Source organism: Elephantulus edwardii, unplaced genomic scaffold (assembly GCF_000299155.1).
Source record: "Elephantulus edwardii isolate Elephantulus edwardi_28Jun2011 unplaced genomic scaffold, EleEdw1.0 scaffold00111, whole genome shotgun sequence".
In the NCBI taxonomy this organism is placed as follows: Eukaryota; Metazoa; Chordata; class Mammalia; order Macroscelidea; family Macroscelididae; genus Elephantulus; species Elephantulus edwardii.
The window spans coordinates 9,258,129-9,278,049 of record NW_006399861.1 but is presented as its reverse complement, the minus strand read 5'-3'; the positions used below and the strand labels follow the sequence as shown (position 1 = coordinate 9,278,049).

The window sequence follows — 19,921 nt, the reverse complement described above, 5'->3', positions numbered from 1 at the left end:
GGGGGGGTTGCGGGGAGAAGGGTGCAACAATGAATGAATGGAATTCCAAAATCTCTGTAGAGGTTCATTGAAATGAAAAATAAACAAACTAAATTTTTTTTAAAAGTCAACAAAAGAGAAGATGATACTGATAAAGATACAATTATTTTAACAATGGCCTTGAGCATGGCAGAAAACACAAGGATAGCATAGGATAGGGAAAATTTTAGATCTTTTGGTCACATAATTAGGAGATGACTCAATGGTTATTGTTGTTAGGTGCCATTAAGTCAAGTATGACTCATAGCAACCCCATGAACAAAAGATCTGAATCATGTACTATTTTGCACCATCTTCACACATCCTGGCCCACAAGAGCCCATTGTGACAGTCACCATGTAAATTCATCTGGCTAAGGATCTTCCTCTCCTTCTCAGACCCTATACCTTTCTCAGCATCATGTCCTTCTCTAAGGACTATCCCCTTCTAGCAACATTTCCAAAGAGAAGCTTGTCTCCAAAGAGCACTTTGGTTGCACCCCCTCCAAGACATATCTGTTTGATCTTCTGGCTATCCATGATATGTTCAGTGCTTTTCTCCAGCACCACAGCTCAAAAGCGTCATTTTTTTTTCTGTCTTCCTTATTCCTGTCCAGCTCTCAGATGCATAGCAAGTGATCAGAAAGGCTATGGCCTGAAGCAGTCCCACCTTGGTCCTCATACTGACATCATTGTTGTTGATTGACTTCAAGTGGAGCACAACTCATAGCGACCCTATGAACAAAAGGCCTAAAGCCCCTCTTCAACTATCAATATTTATCAAAGTTCATAGAGTTTCTGGAGGCATGTTGTTTAGGAAGTGGACACCATTCCTGCTTCCAAACCTGCCATAGTATGTTATTGCTGTTATGTGCCCTTCCCTGTCCTGAACCAGTCTCACTAATTCCGAATCACCAACCTCCATTGCCCCAGTCATTGTGTCAATCTATCTCATCTGGGTCTTCCTCTCCTGAGCTGTACATCCACCCTTCTGAGCATGATGTCCTTCTCCAAAGACTGATCTCTCCTGGCCACGTGCCCAAAGTAAGTGAGGCAGAGCTTCAAAATCCTAGCCTCCAAGGAGAGACTTAATTTTACCCTCTAAAAGACAGACTTATTTGTTTTCTTGGCAGTCCATGGTACATTCAAGACTTTTATCCAGCCCCACAACTCAAAGGCATCTATTCTTGTTTTGTCATCCTTAGTCATTGTCCAAATCTCTGAAGCATAACAAATAAATGAGAAGACCATGGTCTGGATTAGGTGCGCCTGTGTATCTAGACTGACATCGTTGCCCTTCAGCACCCTGGAGAGGTCCAGGACAGCAGATATTCCCAATGTAATTTGTCTTTTGATTTCCTGACTGCTGATGTTAAGAGTGTTGATTGTGGATCCGAGCAAGCTGTAATTGTTAACAACCTCAATCTCTTCTCCATCTATCATGGTGCTGCCAGTTGTCCCAGTCATGAGAAACATTGCCTTCTTGATGTTCAGCTTTAATCCATATTGCAGTCCTTGATCTTTTGCAGTAAGTGCTTCAGGTCTTCTTCAGTTTCACCAAGCAAAATTGTGTCATGTGCATGGCATAGGTTGTTAATGAGTCTTCCTCCAATCCTGATGCCTCATAAAAAAAATCACTCCTTCTCATAAAGTCCTCCTTCCTGAATGATCTGTTCTGCATACAGATTGAAAAAGTATGGGGTCAGGATTAATCTCTGATGCACTCTTTTCCTGATTTTGAACCATACAGTGTCTCCTTGCTTCTTGGTCAAAGTACAGGTTTTGTATAAGTATGATCAAGGACTCTGAGATTCCAATTTTCCTCAAGATTAGTCACAAATTATTGTGATCCACACAGTTAATACCTTTGCATAGTCAATGAAACACATATAGACATACTTCTGGTACTCTCTGCTTTCTGCCAAGATCCATCTGACATCGGTAATAATGTCCCTAGTGCCACTACCTCTTCTAAACACAGCCTGGTAGTTCTCTGTCAATGTATTATTCAAGTCTTTTCTGGATAATCTTAGGTAGAATTTTGCTTGTGTGTGATATTAGTATTATTTTTTTATAATTTCCACATTCTGTCAGATTATCTTTTTCTTAGAATGGAAATAAATATGGATCTCTTCCAGTCAGTTATCCAAGTAGTTTTCCTCCACATTTCTTGGCACAACTTAATGAGCACATGCAGAGCAGTATCTGTTTGCTGAAATATGTCAGTTGGTATTCCATCAATTCCTGGGGCTTTATTTTTTTGCCAAGTCCTTCATAGCAGCCTGCACTTCCCCCTTCATCACCATTGCCTCTTGATCATAATCTCCTTGATCAGGTAACACCTTTCTTCCAGAAGGGCATTAGCTACCTTAATCTCATCTTTCAGGAAAGGATATCTTCAGTCTCAAATCTCTATCAGTCCAATAAACACCACCACAGTATCAGATCTAGAAGAGACCTGTCTGGACCTTTGAAGTATCACATTGTGTCAGCAATGTAAAGAGAGACAGTAAGTCACAGAATTCAGCAGAAGCTCTGTGGCCAGGATCTTCCCTCAGTATGGCCTCAAGCAAAAATCTTTCTCTCAAGTGGGTACGTGGGATTTGGACTTACATCTTCCTAATCAAGAAATGGACAATAGCATGCGAGACCAGTAGCAATGTGTAGTGCAAAGCATCACAAAAGTGATTGGTGATCATATTAAGAGGTGGCTGGGGAAGGGAGGGTTTGACGAGATAGCAAAGTGTGCAAGGAATGGGGATGTAGCAGGGAAAGGGTAGAGACAAGTCATTGACATCATTACTCCTCAATAATTTGGAGAGGGTCCTAACTGCAGATTTTTCCAGTGCAATGACTCAATGGTACCTAACAATATTAGTTCCACTGCTATTTCTGCTTGGAAACCAGTTCCTTTCTAGTACAGCGGTGGGAACAGGCAGATAAAAAATACATAAAGATGAGGGAAACGCTGGAACTGATAATCAGGAAGTTTAAAATTTCTTCAAATGCTTCTCTTTTGTTTTTCAGATGAGAGAGAAAAATGACTTAAAATCAATGCTCCTTAATAAGTTGACAAAATTGCCAAGCAGATACTACCTTCTTCTGCTTAGAGTACAATACTAATTGAAATAAATTATTCTCTAGAATAATCAACAAAGTGTGAATATGTTTCAAAAAAAAGTTGGTTTTGGTGTTAGGTGCCACTGAATCTATTCATAGTGACCCCATGTATGATAGAAACTGTGCCCAATCCTGTATCATCTTCACAATCTTCAGTGTGCATAAACCCATTGTTTCAGTAACAGTGTTAATCCATGTTGTTGAGGGTCCTTTGTATTCATTATTCAACTTTTATAGCCTTCTGAAACAACTGAATACTGAAAAAGTGGATCAGGTGATTAGTTGTATAAGACACAATGTATGAGAATGAGTGTATGAAGCACAATGTGAATGAAGGAATGTGCGAAATACAATATATACAAATGGGGGGAACTTTGAATAAAAAAAATAACAACATTTTTTATTTTTTTTTATTTTATTGGGAAAAACATATTGGGGGTACAAGGATGTGAGGGGTGGGGGCAGAAGGGTGAGGATGGGAAGGGATGAAAATTGCAGGGGTGCAGTTGCAGAGCTGCACAATTTTGTTGGAGGGGGGAGCAGGTGAAGGAAATGAAAAGGATCCAGTGGGGACCAGATGCTACAGGGGAATGGTAAGCACATTCCAGTGGTGATTAAACCAACTGTCTTATTGATTTGGTAATTGGATACAGACTCTTCTGGGTTCTTAATGCTGAACAGGGGCATAGATGTGAAGGGGGAAAGGGAGGACACTTTATCACCCTACTGGTGGTCTTGGGTTAAATCTGCTTGCCTTCTTGTTCTGTTAGAAGATGTTTTCCTGACATTTGCTCCCCTCTGGACTGCAAAGTGTTTTCCCAGGTGGGTCCAGTGGGGATGGCTTGTTGAACCCAGAGGATCCATCCTCCTTTGCTTCCTTAGCTGGCAGTTATATTTCCTTTCTGTCACTGGCACTGGGTTCAGGATCAGGTCTGGAGTAAAACTCAGTGTTAGGGTTACCTATAAGAAAGGGAGCAAACCTAGAGAGAACAAACTTGTGAGTTACAAATAGAAGGGCTTTGGGATGTTACTTTCAGTTTTACTGTGGGAGAGGGTGGCGGAAAGTAGCCTAGATAAAATTCTCTGGATACCCTAGGCATTTTTTTTTCCACCCAGGGGCTAGATGGCACAATCTGGGGACCAAGGAGCTCACCCTGAAGGCCGTGACGGCTTGCCCCGAGCTGGGGGCCAACAACAGCCCGCCCCGAGCAGAGGGCCGCAATGGCTCGCCCTAGGCCAGGGGTCGAAGATGGCTTGCCTCGAGCAGAGGGCCAAAGACAGCCCGCCCTGAGCAGAGGGCCACGATGGCTTACCCTGGGCTGGGGCCGAAGAAGGCCCGCCCCGAGCAGGGCAACACCCCCCAGGGTCTGGCTGGTACACTCCCCCTCCAATTGCCTCCACCCCAGTCTGGACCTCTCGCCTGACCAAAGACTACATGGCCAGGGACAGCGTCCCCAATTCCTGCACCGCCCCTTTTATCCTCCCCCCATAAATGGTCATACTGTAATTTGAAGTAGGTGTCACTGCCCTCCCCCTTTATAAATGACAAAGGGAACCTGAGAGTTGTGAACAGACTTTCCCCACCCCAGGTCTAAACAGCTTTTGGCAGAAGCATTCAACAGATCAAAACATGTGGTGCATTTAGGATGTCAGTCCTCTTGGACACACTGCCACTGTTAAGTGTCATCAAGTAGACAACTCACAGTGACTTTCAACAGTCCATTGTATCAGTGATCTTCTTCTCTGGCCTGTCCAAGGAAACCCAAACCTGCAGGAGGCCTGGCACTCGTCTTCCGCGTGGGCTGCCAGGGCACACATCTCCCATGCGGGTGGCCGCCCACCTCTCCCACCACTGCCATCTTGGCTCCAAGAATTCTCCCCAGAACAAGTCCACTTTGCAGCAGTGTGGCGGCTCCACTGCACCAGTCTTGGGGAGGTTCAGTGCCTACCATCCATCTTGAGTGAGGGAATCCCTGGGTTCCGGCAGCAGAGCCTCATGAAGCTGCAGCGGTAGCAGTGCTCTGCAGGAGGGGGCTGGGAGCTGCGGGACTCACCCAATCCTCCTTGGGAATCCTTGAATTCCTGTTGTTGAGCCTTGATTTTCACTGAAACCAGTCATCAACTGTTTAACTGTTCAATTATCAATAAACAGAGGTCTGTAGAAGGCCGTAGTGGCCCTTCTCCAAGTGGTCCGCTGCTCCCGCAGCTCATCACATTGTCTCCACCTCCGCAGCCATCTTGGATCCCCCAACAACATTTAAAAACAAAAAAAGTAGATCAGGTAAAATTTAACCGTAAAATTGGTGTCTTTGCTTTTCCCCAATCTACCCTTTAGTACTTTTAAGTACCTTTGACAGCTGATTTCACAATGCAATATGTCTTTTAATTTCTTAATTGCTGCTACCATTGGTGTTGATTGTAGATCCTGGTAAATGAAATTCCTGGCAACTTCTATTGTTTTGCCACTTATCATGATGTTGCCTATTGGTCCAGGAATGAGGATTACTGTTTTCTTGATGCTGAGGTGAAATCATACTGAAATCTGCAGCTTGCTCTTCTTCGGTAAGTGTCATGAGTTCTCTTCATTTTCTGTAAGCTAGTTATATTATTGGCATAATACGGTTGTTGCGAAATCTTCCACATTCTTCTTCATATAATCTAGTTGCTTTGATTATTTCTTCAGAATATAGATTGAATAGGTATAGAAAAAGTATACAACCTTAAAGTACACTATTTTGATTTTAAACTATACAGTATTCCTTAATTTTAGTTAAATGACTGCTTCTTTGTCTACACATAGGTTTCACATGAGCACAGTTAACTGTTGTAAGATTTCCACTCTTCTCAATGTCATCCATAATTTATTATAATCTACACAGTCAAAGGTCTTTGCATAGTCAATAAAACACAAGTAAACATCTTTCTGGTATATCTTATTTGAGACGAGAACTGACATCAGCAATGATATCACTTGTTATTCTGGCAGTTCTCTGTCTATTCAGTACTCTGCTCATTTTTAAATAATCTTTAGCAAGATGTCACTTGTGTAACATTGATGTCATTGTTTGATAATTTCCATAGTCTCTTAAAGCTTATATCTTATTTTCATAAATAAAAATATGGATCTCACCTCTCACAGTTTATTAATGAAGTTTCTTGGCATATTCTAATGAGCATCTAGAGCTGAATCTGTTCATTGAAACACATCAAATAGTATTCCATCAGTTTCTGGAGCCAAATTTGTCGATATGCTTTCCATGCAACATGGACTTCTTCTCACAGAAACACTGGGACTTAATCATATACTACTTGCTGAAGTGGTTCAGTGTTACCCAATTATTTTTGGCAAAATGACTGTACATTTTTTCATATTTTTTGATGCTTCCTGCACTGTTGGTAGGATTGTAAAATTATATAACCACTCTGAAAGGCAGTTTGCTGTTTCTTCAGAAAGCTGAGCATAGAAATTCCATGTAACCCAGCTATCCCAATAGTTGGAATATACCCTTAGAATATTAGAATAGAGGCACAAACGGGGACTTGTACACCAATGCTCATAGCAATATTATTTACCATCTTTTTACATGGAAATAGTCCAAATTTCCAACCACAAGTGAATGGATTGAGGAATTATTCACATGATGGAATACTAAGCAACACGCAGGAGCAATGATTTTGTAAATTACAACCTAACTTGAGAAAGACTGGTGAGCATTAGTCAGTTCTAAGTGAACTAATTCAGTCCCATAAGGACAAATACTATATATGACCATTATTGTAGAATGAGTATGAGAATCCAAAGGGACATGGGGCAGAACAAAGGGGTGAGGATAGGCGGGTTTAGGGGGCTGTTTATCATAGGGTCACAAAATTTGAAGAGTTGATGAGAGGTGGTGAAGGAAAAAAGGGGAAAATCCTGTGTGAAAAGCAATGTATACAAACTTTGTAATAAACCAGTATATAAAATTTAAAAAAAATGTAGATAGAAATGAGAGTTTGGAAATGGGTCTGAAGCAATTTCCAGTAATAAAACAGATGGCATAATTAGTGAAGTCATACACCAATCCACATCAGAGGGTGTTACAACTTAACCAAAAACCAATAGGAATCCAAAAGAGGGTCAGAACTTCTGTGCACAGTCCTGATTTCCTCTCTCCCCTACTCTTACAAGGTTGCATATGTAAGCAATACCTACACACAGATGCCACATTAGCAAGTAGAAGAGTGGGAAAATATAATTTTGTATGTCTAACAATTTAAACCAAAAAAAATAGTTTTATAGTTTAGGGAGTAAAACTGGAGATAATCACAAAGCAAGTTTAACACAAGCTAATGGGATCGAGGCTTAAGAGCAGTAGAGAGAAATAGAGAACTTTCACACTTTTTGCTCCTTAAAAATGTAGCATCTAAATTCACTTTCCAGATAATAATTTAAAAAGAGTCAAACTACAAAGCTGGCAATGTGAGGATAAGAGAGAAAAGATGTCCAAGAATCCAACAGGAGGTATAGAAAAGTCCCAAAGACTTCAAGATTTCCAGTTTTAATGTCTTAATTAACAATGCTGCTGCTGCTGCTGCTGCTGCTGCTGCTATTGTTATGTGCCATCGAGTTGCCTGTGACTCATAGTGACCGATAACTCTGAACCCTGCACTGTTTTCAACACATCTATCCTCACAACAACAGTTATTGTGTTAATCCATTCCATTCAGGATCTTCCTCTCCTACATTGTCCCTCCACCTTTCCAAGCATGATGTCCTTATCCAAGGACTGGCCTATGGCAATATGCCAAAGTATGTAAGATGGAGCTTGAAAATCCTTGACTCCAAAGAGCAGTTTGGTTTCATCCTCTCCAGGACAGACCTGTTTGTTCTCTTGGCCGGATGGTATTGTCAACACTCTTGTCCAGCATCACAAATCAAAGGTATTGATTCTTCTTCAATTATCTTTAGTCATTCATTGTACAGTTCTTTGATGCATAGAAAGTAACTCCAAAGATTATGGCTAGGATCTAGTTATTCATGGAAATGTTCACAAGCCACTTCAGAACTTATTGTTCAGTGGAAAACTGCTAACTATAGAGATTCTTCCAAATGAAGAGGTGGAGGAAACTAGAGAAAGAGGATTAAGAACTCACTTTGTCCCACAAAATTTCCCTACTCTCTTCTGAAAACTGCTCTAAATCAGTGTACATAGCTCAAGAATATTTTTAAATGAAATCTCATTAATGACTCAAAAAATAACAAGAAATATATTAGAAAATCTAATTTGAAGTCATTTGGTTATATTAAAAAGAAGAAAATCTAATTTGTAAGAAATTAATTACTCTACAGAGCTTGAAAAACTCAATTTACATTAACTTTACCCGAAGTAATTGATCTATATTACTTAGTTCCTGAGAAATTACTCTAAACTCTTAAAATCCCCTAAGTAATTACAGTAACTTTTTTTATATACAGGCCCCCAGACTTGCAATTAGAACAAGGACAATGTGATAACAACAGAGTCTGACCACTACTAACTCCACAAAGGAAAACTATCTCCTTCAATAATATCCAGTATATAAAACCGATTCCTTGGTCAAGTATGGCCCCCAATCTGCTACTTACTTCTACCATTCACTGGGTCTGAAATTCATTGTAAAAATTGTGGGGTTTATTAGTGAAACAAGATGGGGAGTGGGTAAGGGAAGGCAAAGGATATCAGACAATGTAAGTCTAGTTTTAGTTCAGCAACACAAATGCAAGAAACCTGGTTTCCTGAATCATCCAGCAAGCTTTGTCTCACAGCAGCCATAAGGCAGTTTCTCATTCAATCATCGATCAAGCAAAACCTTTAACTCTACTTCCATCTCCAGAGCTCCATCAGGCTATGCCTTGCCACAGTCTCTCTACAGTCCAGTTAGCTCTCTCATGTTGGCCTCACATTTGCTGATGATTTGAAGATGCTGATCAACTACAAAACATGTATCTGCAATTGAGGCAGTTGGAAACCACACACCCAGAAGAGACAAAGGCAGGGGCTAAAAAAACCCATTTTCAAAAGTCCTAACACCACCAAAGAGTCTAATCCATAGATTTTGATTGGGGCTGAGCAGGCCAATGAGATCATTTCCACATATCAGATGACCTAAGGAGATGTGTATTCAGTGTCCCTAAACTATTCTTAAGATTATCTTGAAATTCAGAAAGAATTGATTCAAGATCATATCTTCGGTCCTGTGGACTTATTTCATTTTCTTCAGCCTCAATTTAAACTTGCATACAAGTAATTGATGATCTGACCGAGAGTCCAGTCTTAGCCTAGTTTTGACTGCCAATATTGAACTTCTCCAATAATTTCTTTCACAAATGTAGTCAATCTGATTCTAATGCAGCCCACCAGGTGAGATCCATGTGTAAAATCATCCTTTGTGTCTATTTAAAAAGGTATTGGCAATGAATAAATCATTGTAAATATAAAATTCAATCATTCTATTTCCAGTCTCATTTCTATCACCAAGCCCATAGTTTACAACTGGGAATCCCAGAGTACTTTATTGTATTCATGAGGAACTTGTACCTGGATCAGAAAGCTGTTGTGAGAATGGAGCAGGGGAGAACTGCATGATTTGAAATCGGGATGGGAGTGTGTCAGGGTTGTATTTTATTTCCATACATGTTCAATCTATACATTGAGCAAATAATCTGAGAAGTTGGACTCTGTGAAGAAGAATGTGGCATCATGATTGGAGGGAAACTCATCAATAACATATGTTATGCAGATGACACAACCTTTCTTGCTGAAAGTGAGGAGAATTTGAAGTACTTGTTGCAGAGGATCAAGAAATGCAGCCTTCGGTTTGGATTGTGTCTCACTGTCAAGAAAACAAAGATTTTTGGTGGGACAGTGCAGCAGGAAGTCCAGGATAGCATGGCAGGAAGCATGGGATGGTGCTGCCTACACTGCACCAACAGTTATTTGGGGTGGGGGAACTGTTATCTGGCATGACTACGTGGGACCCCTTAACTCAAGTGACAGGGAGGTCCTGGGTCCCTCAACTGAGGCAAGAAGCCGCTTCCAGAAGAAAACAATAGGCTTGCTCCTTGGTCATTCAGGTAATTTTGGGTAATTTTATAGTTATAACAGCCTAATATCTACTAAGAAAAGACTCCTATAATGTCAAGAAAGCAGCAATCCACATCAGCCACTATGGAAAAAAAAACAACCAAAATAACCCTTCTCCTAACAAAACAGACCCAATGAATACCCCAGATAGAGAGAACCAGAAGAAATATATTGATGTAGAGTTACTTGATCAGCTACAGAAAAAGATGCAAATGTAAGAAGAAACAATGAAAGTCAATAAGAGAGCAAATAACTTCAGTGTCAACATCCAGAAGAAATATATAGATGAGGAGAAACTACAACAGATATGGATGAAAATACAAAAGATGGAAGAAAAAATTGAATAGACAAAAAGGTACAAGAAATTAAAAAATCATCACAAGACAGAGAGGGTACTGCCAACACAATACTGGAAATAACACAAAAGCATGAAAATGCAATCCAGATTATTAAGACCAAAATTGCAGAAGTATCCAACACACTGGTAGGATAAAAAAAGTAGAACGGAAGATATGGAACAGAGAGTCAGTGAGCTGGAAGACAAGAGCCTCACTAGAAACATACTTGGAGAAATATCAGAGATGAGACATAAAGAAAATGAAGAAAACATTATAATTATGTGGGATGACATCTAATAGAATAACATACATATGATTGGAATTCCAGAACACAGGAGGTACAGGTGGAAGATACTAGAAGAAAACTTCCCAGGTATTTTAAAGAATGGGAAAATTAACATCAAGAAGCATAGAAAACACCAAATAGACTAGACCCAAAAAGAAAAACACCAAGACATATTATAGTAAAATTCTCCAAATTAAAAGATAAGAATAGAATTCTAAAAGCAGTAGGAGAAAAACAAAGAGTCGCCTACAAAGGGGAAACAATTAGATAAAGTTCTGATTTCTCAGCAGAAATCATGCAAGTTAGAAGACAATGGGAAGGCATATACAGAAAGATGAAAGAAATCAAGTGCTAGCCAAGAATCCTATATCCAACAAAGCCCTCTATTAAATTTGAAAGGTAAATTAGACTCATTGCAGAAAACAAGGACCTTAAGAAATTTGTAAAAACAAGACAAAAACTACAAGAAATTGTAAGTGAATGGACCATAATAACCAGAAACAACAAAATAAATAAAACTTGACCTCACAATAATCACACTTAATGCAAATGGATTAAATGCACTAATTAAGAGAAAAAGAGTAGCAGAAAGGATAAAAAAAGAAAGCCCATCAACATGTTGCTTACAAGAGACACATCGAAAAATGAAGAGAGAGATAGACAATCAAAGGCTGGAAAAAATATAACAAACAAACAGCAACCTCAAAAAAGCAGGAGTGGCAATACTAAATTCTGATGAAACAGATTTCAGAATGAAAACAAGCATCAAAGATAAGGAAGGGCATTACATACTGATTAAAGGCACAATAGATCAAGAAGACATATTCTTGGTCAACATTTATGTAGCAAATGATAGACCTGCAAAACACATAAAAGACTGGCTAAATGAATTGAAGAGAGAAATAGACAACACCACAATAGTAGTAGGAGATTTCAACACACCACTATCACCAAAGGATAGGTCAATTCAAAAGAAACTGAACAAAGATGTAGAAGATCTAAACTATACAATCAGGCAGCTCAAACTTGTGGATATACTCAGAGTACTGCACCCAACTAAAACTCAATTCACTTTCTTCTCAAGTGCACATGATACATTCAACAGAATTAATCATATATTAGGTCACAAAGCAAACCTCAAAAAAATTAAAAAACATTGAAATAATGCAAAATATTTTCTCAGACCACAATTAACCACAAAAGAGTAAGCTTGCAAAACCACTCATACGAAAACTAAATAACTCTCTTTCCAGAACATGTTTGAGTTGTAAAAGAAATAAAGAATGACATTTTTTTAAAAGTTCCTCAAAGCAAATTATAATGAAAATACAACTTACCAAAACCTCAAGGACACAGCTAAAACAGTCCTCAAGGGGCAGCAATAAGCACACACATAAAAAAGGAAGTAAGAGAAGAATCAATGATCTAACCCAACACCATCAGCAAAGAGAAAAAGATCAAGAATCTAATCCTACACCTTCTAGAAGAAAAGAAATTATAAGGACAAGAGCTAAAATCAATGAGAAAGAAAAAAGAAAAACAGTTGAAACCATCAATAAAACCAGGAAATGGTCTTTTGAAAGGGTCAATAAAATTGACAGACCACAAAATTAACCACAATTTAACAAAAGAAAAAAACACAGATAATTCCATTAAGAAATGACAGAGGTGACAACACAACAGAACCAGAGGAAATTAAGTCATTAATGTCAGAAAACTATGAAAAACTATACTCTGATAAATTCTAAAACCTAGAGAAAATGGACAAATTCCTTGAAACATATCTTCTGCCCAGATTGTCAAGAACAGATATAGAGACATTTAGGGTCACATTGAGCTGCTGCTGCTTTGTGAGAAGTCTTTAGAAATCACCACCATGGCGGAAGACATTAAGACCAAAATCAAGAACTATCGAACTGACCCTTTTGATAGCCGCTTTCCCAGCCAGAACCGAAAAAAGAACTGCTGGCAAAACTACCTGGATTTCCACCGCTGCGAGAAGGCAATGACTGCCAAAGGCGGCGATGTCTCCTTGTGTGAATGGTATCGGCGCGTATACAAGTCCCTCTGCCCCCTGTCCTGGGTGTCAGCCTGGGATGACCGCAGGGCACAAGGCACATTTCCTGGGAAGATCTGAACTGGCCCACCTTACCTTTCTGCCGGAATCTTAAATTGTGACTTAACTAATAATAAAGACTTACTGGAAAAATGTAAAAAAAAAAAAATAAAAAAGAACAGCTATAGAACACTTGAACAGACCCATCACAAGTGAAGAAATTGAAAAGGTCATAAAAAGACTTCCCCATAAGAAAAGTCCTGGGTCAGATGGCTTCACAGCTGAATTCTACCAAACATTTAGAGAAGATTTATTACTAATTCGACTTAAATTATTTCAAAAAATTGAAAAAGAAGGAATACTTACAGAGGCATTCTATGAAGCAAGCATAACTCTAATACCAAAACTCAACAAAGATGCAGAAGATCTGAACTACACAATCAGCCAACTTGACCTTGTGTATGTATTCAGAGAACTACACCCAACTAAAACTCAATTCACTTTCTTCTCAAGTAAGTGCACATGGTTCATTTTCCAGAATTGATGATATATTAGGTCAGAAAGCAAGCCTCAACAAATTAAAAAGCATTGAAACAATACAAAGTATTTTCTCAGATCACAATGCCATGAAATTAGAAATTAACCACGGAAGATTAAAGCTTACAAAACTACCCATGTGTAAAATAAATAACTCACTGCTAGAATGTTATTGGGTTATAAAAGAAATAAAGAATGAAATAAAAAGTTCCTTGAAACAAATGACAATGAAAATACAATTTAGCAAAATCTCTGGGACACAGCTAAGGCATTCCTCAGAGGGCAGTTCTTAGCCACAGGCACACACATAAAAAAAGTAAGAAAGAAGAAGAATCAATGATCTAACTCAACATCTTCAGCAAATAGAAAAAAATCAACAGTCTAATCCTACAGCCTCTAGAAGAAAAGAAATTGTAAGATCAAGAGCTGAAATAAATGAGATAGAAAACAGAAAAACAGTTGAAACCATCAATAAGACCAGGAGCTGGTTTTTCGAAAGGGTCGATAAAATTGACAAACCACTGGCAAATTTAACAAAAGAAGAAAAAACAAAACACAAATAACTAGATTAAGAAATGACAGAGGTGACATCACAACAGAATCAGTGGTAATTTAGTCAATAATATCAGACTACTAGGAAAAGTTATACTCTGATAAATTTGAAAACCCAGAGGAAATGGACAAATTCCTTGAAAATTATCCCCTGCCCAGACTGACAAAGGCAGATATAGATCACTTGGACATGACCCATCACAAGAAAAGAAATTAAAAGGTCATAAAAAGACTTCTCCATATGAAAAGTCCAGGACCATATGGCTTCACAGCTAAATTCTACCAAACATTCGAAGAGGATTTAGCACTCATTCTACATAAATTATTTTTTTAAATGAAAAAGAGGAACATTTCCAGAGTTATTCTATGAAGCAAGCATAGCCCTAACTTCCAAATCAGGCAAAGATACTACTAAGAAAGAAAACTACAGACCAATATCTCTCATGAATACAGATGCAAAAATCCTTAACAAAATCCTAGCCAATAGAATCCAAAGCATATTTTAAAAAAATTAATTCACCATGACCAAGTGGGATTCATGGTTCATCATAAGAAAAACAATAAATGTAATTCACTATATTAACAAAGTAGATAACAAGAACCATTTGATCTTAGCAATCTATGCAGAAAAGGCATTTGACAAAATCCAGCAACACTTCCTGATAAAGACACTCAACAAAATTGGAATCGAAGGGAATTTCTTTTACATAGTGAAAAGTATATATGCAAAACCAAGAGCCAACATCATTCGCAATGGAGAAAGACTAAAAACATTTTCCTTGTAGACAGGGACCAGACAAGGATGCCCACTGTTGCCACTTCTTTTCAATATTGCATTGGAAGTGCTTGCTAGGGCAATATGGCAAGAGAAGGAAATAAAAGGCATCCAGATCTGCAAAGAAACTGTTAAACTGTCGCTATATGCCGATGATTTGATAGTTTACACAGAAAACCCCAATTATTCAACAAAAAACTGTTAGAGTTAATAGGCCGAGTGGCGGATATAAGATGAATATTAAAAAATCAATAGGATTCCTCTACAGTAACAAAGAGAACTCAGAGATGGAAATAAAGAAATCAATACCATTTACAATGTTATTTTTGTTGTTGTTGTTGTTGTTATGTGCCATCGAGTTGTTTGCGACTCATAGCGACCCTATGCACAACAGCCCTAAACCGTGCTCTATCCTGTGCCAATCTCATTGCCTCTGACACACCCATCCCAATTACCCCAGTCACTGAATCAACCCACCTCATAGATGGTCTTCCCTTCCTGCGCTGTCCCTCTATTCTACCCAGCATGATGTCCCTCTCTAAAGACCTGTCTCTCCTTACAAAATGTCCAAAGTATGTCAGACGAAGCCCCAGAATCCTTGCCTCCAAGGAGCAGCCTGGTTTAATCCTCTCTACGGTGAATCTGTTTGTTTTCTTGGCAGTCCATGGTACATTCAGTACTCTTCTCCAGCACCACAGCTCAAAGGCGTCAATTCTCCTTCTATCCTCCCTAGTCATTGTCCAACTCTCTGATGCATAACAAGTGATTGCAAAAACCATGGCCTGTATCAGGCACACCTTAGTCTCCAGAGAGACACCGTTGCTCTTAAGTACTTTAGAGAGGTCCCTAACAGCAGACTTTCCCATCGTAATATGTTTTTTTTATTTCCTGGCTGCTGGTGCCAAGAGTGTTGACCGTGGAGCCGAGCAAACTGAAGCTGTGAATAGCCATACACAAACTGAGATACTTGGGAGTGAACTTAACTAGAGATACAAGAGACCTATACAAAGAAAACTATGGAGTATTTCTGAAAGACACAACAAAAGACCTAAAGAAATGGAAAAATGTGTCCTGTTCATGGATAGGAACACTCAATATGGTGAAAATGACAGTCCTACCAAAGGCAATCTACATGTTCAATGCACTTTCAATCCAGATACCAAATTAATTTTTCAAGGAGATTGAAAGGAAATTATAAAATTTATTTGGAGAGATAAGAGACCACGAATAATGAAAACACTTTTGAGAAACAAAAATGAGGTTAGAGGTATAACACTCCCTGACCTCAAAACCTACTTATACACTAGTGGTAACCAAAACAGCATGGTACTGGTGCAATGATGTGCACATCGACGAATAGAACAGAATTGAGACCCCAGAAATAGACCCAGCTATTTATGATCAAAGCTATCAAATGGGGAAATGATAACCTCTTCAACAAATGGTGCTGGCCAAACTGGACTTTCACTTGCAGAAGTCTAAAACAGGATCCAAATCTCACACCATACACAAAAATCAACTCAAGCTGGATCAAAAACCTGGGAGTAAAGCCCAAACCATAAGAGACAAACTGGGATCAAGTTTAGAAGAGCTAGTCCAAAGTATAAAAACACTGCCAAATACAACCAGAAATGCATAATCTAAAGAGGATAAAATTGATGCGTGGGACCTTCTAAAGATTAAATCTCTGTACATATAAAAGCATTTTCCAATTGGGTGAAACGAAGACTACAGACCGGGAACAAACATTTGGTAATACTATTTCAGACAAGAGTCTTATAACAGCAGTTTACAGAATACTCCTGGGCCTCCACAAATGGGCAAAAAATCATGGAAAGAATTTTCACAGAGGTAGATATTCAAATGACAAACAGACACATGAAGAAATGCTCCAAATCACTAGCAAAAAGAGAGATTCAAATCAAACCACAATGAGGTACCATCTCACTTCACTAAGAGTGGCAAAGTTTAACAGGGCAGCAAGTAATAGACGTTGGAGAGGATGTGGTGAGAAAGGAACTCTTATACATTACTGGTGGGATTGTGAAATGGTGCAACCATTATGGAAGGCATTTTGGGTCTTCCTCAAAAAGCTAAATGTAGGAATTCCATATGACCCAGCTATTCCACTACTTGGAAGACACCCTGAGATTATGAGAACTGAGGCACAAACAGATTTGTACACCAATGTTCATAGCAGCATTTTTCACCATCGCAAGAACATGCAAACAGCCCTAATGTCCAACCACAAACGAATGGATTGAGAAATTGTGATACATTCACACAATGTAATACTATGCAGCAGGCAAAAGCAATGATTTGTAAATTGGTATCTAACTTGGGAGGGACTGGAGAGCATTAAGCTGAGGGAAATAACTCAACCCCACAAGGATAAATATTGTATAAAACCATTATTGTAGAATGAGTATAGGATCCAAGAGGGATAGGAAAAGCTGGAAGCAGAGGGACGTGGATGTGCAGGGGGATGGGGAATTAATCATAGGGTTGTACAATTTGGTGGGGGGGTAAGGGAAATTGAAAGAATTTTTTCTCGTTTGTATTCTAATTTTGTAAATAAACTGGGGCAGAGCGGGGGAAGAAAACAAATATTTTTACCACTGGTCCAATAGGCAGCATTATGATGGATGGAAAGGAGACTGAAACTGTCAACAGTAACTGTTTCATCTATGTTGGATCCGTAATTAACACCCTTGGTACCAGCAGTCAGAAGGAGACACATTGCACTGGGAAAATTTGCAGTTAGGGACCTCTTCAAATCATCGAGGAGTAATAATGTCAGTTTGAGGACTAAGGTGTGTATGATTCAGGCCATAGTCTTTCCAATTACTTGCTATCCATCTGAGAGCTATACAGTGAATAAGGATGACAGAAAAAGAATTTACACCTTTGAAATGTGGTGTTGGAAAAGAGCACTGAACATCCCATAGATGACTAAGAGAAAAAACTGGTAGGTCTGGAGAGGGTGCAGCTGAAGTGCTCTTTGGAGGTAAGAATGAGGAGGCTTTGTCTCACATAGTTTGGGCATGTTGTTAGAAGGGTTTATTCCTTAGAGAAGCACATGATGCTGAGAAGGGTAGAGGCTTGCTGTAGAAGAGGAAGGCCTTCAATTAAGTGGATTGACACGGTGAGTGCTGCATGGGTGTCTCTGTCAGTACACCCGCAACTTAAAAGCCACACCCTGATGGGTTTAAGCAGGACAGAGATAAACCACTCCAGGAGAGGATCAAAGAGTCAATCAGCTCAATTTTATTGGGATCTGCAGTGCATTTATACACGAACATGTAAACAGGAAGACAGGATAGTGTGGGCTTACAGACATGAGGCATGCAGATTGGTTAGGCAAATCTCAGCCTTCTGTGGACCACTCCCAGCTCAACAAACACAGGAGCCCTCTTCCCAGGTGGTGAGCTTTCTCAAGCCTGTACAGCCAAACTCAGGGGAGCTTTCTCAACCCTTAAAAGCCATTGGAAGGCTTGCATTTATCTGGAGCGTAGGCGATCTGTCCTGGCCAGAGGTCCTCCCTTCCTCCCCAACATTCCGCCACACATGGGCTCTTGTGTGTCAGAAAGTGTGAGGATGGCACAGGATAGAACAGGGTTCAGATCTTTCATTCACAGTGTCACTGAGTCGTACTTGACTCAATGAATGGTACCTAACAACAACAATAACCAGAGATGTGAGCTGATTCAATTATCATGAGTATGTAGAAGTCCAAATAAAATCTATAGAAGGTGAAGCTCCTTGAGTTTGTCTTGGTTGATAATAGATAGTGGTGCACATGGGAGGGTAGTGTAACCCTTTTTGAGTCCTGAAAGTTTCGTATATCTCTTTATTTGTAACCTTTTTCCTATTTCAGAAAACACCACTGTAATCATAAATATAGCACTTTCCATGAGTTCTGTGAGTTGTTACAGTATTACAAGGCCCAATAAAATAGTAAGAGTTAGAAGATCAGGTGTGAGTGACATCTCTGCTTTTATGACCATATCATCAGCAGCCAGAGGAATTCTTAGGCCAACCTGGAAATAACTTTGAACTTGTGAGATTGAGGTATCTCTGAGTTAGACTCAGAGGATGAACCATATTTACAACTCTTATCAGAGAAGAAGAGTTTTCACATACTAGAAATTGATGTATTTTATCTTTTCTACACACCAATACATTCTGGTCCAAGCAGTAGGTACAATTTTGGTTCATGCTCAATAGTTATTGTTGTGATTGTTGTTGGCAAGTGCTGTCGAGTTGACGATGACTCACAGCAAACCTATGCAGAATAATTCTGCACCTTCCTTTATCTTGAGCCATTGTCTCTACACACATATCCTCATTACCCTAGTTACTGTGTCAATCTATCTAACCTAGGGTCTTCCTCTTCTGCTCTGTCCCTCCACCCTTGCAAGTTTAATATGGTTCTCCAAAGACTGATCCTTCCTGCCCAAAGTATGTGAGATAGAGCTTCAAAATCCTTGCCTCTGAGGAGAAATTTGGTTTTACCCTCTCCAAGACAAACCTATTTGTTCTCCTGGCTGTCCTTAGTATGTTAAATATTCTTCTTCAGCACCACAACTCAAATACACCAATTCTTTTTCTGTCATCTTTGGTCATTGACCAGCTCTTTGATGCATAGCAAGTAGTTACGAAGACCATGTCCTGGATCAGTCTCACCTTAATCTCTAGAACTATGCCATTGCTCCTCAGCACTCAGAAGAGGTACCTGACAGCAGAATTCCCCAATGCAATTCATCTTTTGATTTCCTGAATGTTGGTGCCAAGAATGTTTATTGTGGAGCTAAACAAGCTGAAATTGGGAACCTCAATTTCTTCTCCATTCATCATGGTGCTGTCAATTGGCCCACTTGTGAGAATATTTATCTTCTTGATGTTTTGCTTCAATTCCTATTGAAGACTACAGTCCTTGACCAGCAAATGAGCATCAAGTTCTTCAGGTCCTCCTTGGTTTTGGCAAGCAAAGTTGTATCATCTACACATCACAGGTTGTTGATTAAATAATTTCATCCAATAGACTTTTTCTAATACAATTACCTTCTTCTCATCAAATAAAAGTATAATTCAGGATAAATCCTCTCCTAGAGGTAGTCAGAGAAAAAACTGA

General features: G+C 39.2%; 2 pseudogenes; one reads left to right on the top strand and one right to left on the bottom strand.

The window, feature by feature from the left end:
* Nucleotides 1–4,996, bottom strand: part of LOC102875141 — a 38,247-nt pseudogene extending 33,251 nt beyond the window's left edge.
* Nucleotides 4,997–12,743: 7,747 nt separating this feature from the next.
* Nucleotides 12,744–13,004, top strand: LOC102850745 (annotated as a pseudogene).
* The last annotated feature ends 6,917 nt before the right edge of the window (nt 13,005–19,921 follow it).